The sequence below is a fragment of the Hordeum vulgare genome, chromosome 4H (assembly GCF_904849725.1).
Source record: "Hordeum vulgare subsp. vulgare chromosome 4H, MorexV3_pseudomolecules_assembly, whole genome shotgun sequence".
Taxonomy (NCBI): domain Eukaryota; kingdom Viridiplantae; phylum Streptophyta; class Magnoliopsida; order Poales; family Poaceae; genus Hordeum; species Hordeum vulgare.
The window spans coordinates 271,706,587-271,709,440 of NC_058521.1; the positions used below are offsets into that span (position 1 = coordinate 271,706,587).

At 46.5% G+C, this 2,854-nt stretch overlaps 1 pseudogene; it reads left to right on the plus strand.

The window, feature by feature from the left end:
• The first annotated feature begins 414 nt into the window (after positions 1-414).
• LOC123446370 lies at positions 415-1,152 on the plus strand (annotated as a pseudogene).
• Positions 1,153-2,854: the final 1,702 nt, after the last annotated feature.

Sequence of the window (2,854 nt, forward strand, 5' to 3'; positions counted from 1 at the left end):
CATTTGCTGAACGCACGTGCGAGGCACACCCTCCAGTCCTCCTCCCTCAGTCTCTCGATCCAGATCCAATCTCTCCGTAGCCTCCCTCTCCCGTAGCTTCGCCTCACCCTGCCGCGGAGCCGGGTCTCCCGCGAATCTCCCCACCATGAGGCGATGGCGTCGGCGAGGCTCCCCACCCCCACCCCCACCCCTCGTGCCGCCGCCTCCTCGTCTCGCGGTTTCGCCGGTCGTCTCCTCGTTCGCTCGTTGAGATTTGCTTTGCTTTTCGTCTCCACTTCGGCCAGCGAGACCACGCTACCAATCGAGCGGTCGTCGCAGCTCCGTGCTTTCAGGGGGGCACCCACCGGCGGGCTGAAGGGGCGCCGGCCGGGGGATACGAAGTCAACGCCGGCGGCAGATCCCCGGAGTTGATCGATGGGGTCGTTCAAGGGGCACGTGCTGCCGGGGACGCTATTCCTCGCGGTGGGCGCCTGGCACGTGTGGGCGGCGGTGGCGCGCTTTGCCATGGACCCGGTCGGGTTCCGCCTCCGCATGTGGAACCCCGTGGGCGCGGGCGGCGGGGCACTGCGGCACCTGGAGCTCTACGTCGTCGCCCGGGGCGCCTTCCTGGACATGTGCGTGGAGGTGTTCTACTCCACCCACCTCCGCATATTCGCGCCCGGCGGCGGGGTCGACCCGGCCCACCTCAGCCACCTGTAGCACGGCGGCATGCTGCTCATGTTCTTCCTCTTTGGCGCCCTCGCCCTCCTCTCCCGAAACACCAGGTCAGCTCACCATCCATCCATCCATCATCTCATGGATCCAAAATTCATCCATTTTCTTGCTGGCATATACAAGATAGGTTAATTTCATTTTCGTAGGAGGGCCCAGTGGAGGTGCGCCAGCTCCCAAAGATCAAGGAGAGCGTCAAGGACGTGATGTTCTACTGCTGAGCTCCTGTTGAGCTGTTCCCACCCTACGCTACCATTACCATACCCTGAGTTTGTTCTTCGTGAGAGAGAGAGAGAGAGCCCGAGATGGCTATGACTCTGTTTTGTCGACTTTGGCCGTGGAGCTTGTTGCTCGTAGCTCTAGCAGTATCTAGAGTTCCATTTTGAAGTAGCTAGGATACCTATCTATGACTGAGCTTTAAGTTACAAAGAGGTTTTCCTATATGCCCTGTTGATCTGTGTTATTCTCATCTTTTGGTTTTTAAGTTTGAAATTTTTGGTGAACTGCTTTGTTTCTGGACTTTGCACGAACAGGTCCAACTCAGAGCAACAACTTGTTTGAGTTGCTCTTTGCTTCCACTTGGCCTTGTCCAGAACCAAATTGGTCAGCCAGATTCCACAGCCGGCTTGCCCTTTGCGCGATGCATCTATTGATTTTACTTCTCCGGTTCTTTGATTTCAGAGAGAACTTCTCATCTCATAGAGTCTTGCAGGTAGAGTATTTTCATTGGAGAATTTAGGCATAAGTCATCATAGGAGTAGAACTTTTTCACAAGCACCAGGCTGATCCTTCTTTTATACAATGAATTTTAAGAAGTCGGGGTTTCTAATTGAATTTTCAACTTTTCACAAGAACGAATTTGAAGTTTTAGTGATCACAAATGCCTAACATGTTTGTACAATGTGGTCACAAGCTTCACACCACACTTTAATTCCTTTTGTTTAGATTTTTAAGTTGCTCTTGGCTTGACTTCGACTTGCCCAGCTGTAGATTGCATAGTTGGATGGCTTTTGCACAATGCACCTTTGTTCTTAGTGCTCCAGTTAACATAAGAGATTTTGTAGATAGAAGAATTCCATGTGGAGTTATTTAGTCACTTGAGTTTTGTTGCTTCAAGGGAGCAATACTTTTCAAAGCCATCAGACTTCACCTTTCTTTTTTTCAATGAAATTCAATAAGGCAGGATTTTTATCCCAACAATGAATTTCATAGTTAGTACCCATAGATCACAAGAATCATCAACTAGTACTAATGCTAGCTGATGATTCTTGCAATGGCACAGTATCTGTGAAAAACTTCCACTGTGCTGCATTTACCATTTTATTCAGTAAACATACACTAATTGAACACCAAAATTTATGTTTCAGATTTGTTTTCGCAGGGGATTTCCCTCTGTGGGATCCACCAAATCATGCAGTGTGTGTTTTCATGTTTGGTGCGATTTGTCTAGTTTTTCTCCATGTTAATCTTCATTGCTATGATTGGGTGGTCAGTTAACCCATTAGATCTGATGAAGATTCCTTTTTACTTCACTGTCGTTAGATGTGTAGTATGTTTTGCAATGATAGATGGTATGTAGCAGCTCACTATTTTCGTAGGGTGGGCGGCTGTGTGGTTCTCTGCAGAATTACACTTAGTGAAATATGACTAGCTTAAGTTAATGTATATGGCACATTTATAGTTTCTCATTTGCAAGTATATTTATGGATCATTGTTTATTAGTCAAGGTTCTACATGGTGCTAGTTTCCCGATCCGCACACTGATTATTGTGATGATGATCATGGTATTTATTGCAGATCAGTTGCTGGTTCTGTCTACTTTTTCCATGGGTGTGGATATCAAGATTTTGATGTACTCACATTTGTCTTTAGTTTTGCATTATGTGATAGTGAATTATAATGCAATCCTTCTGTTTGAGTATAGAGGGAGTACTAAATAATATGTAGACAGGCGTTAGAAGTTAGTACCAATAGTTATAGTTCTTATAACAAAATAAAGTGAGGTGTGGTAGTACATGTCAGATTAAACATGTGAAGCATCCCTTCTTACTGAGATTCAAATATGCCGTAGTAATTCTAGACGCTGTTCAGAAGTCATTATTCTAAGTGTTTTTTTATAACTAGCAGCTTTTATACAACTCTG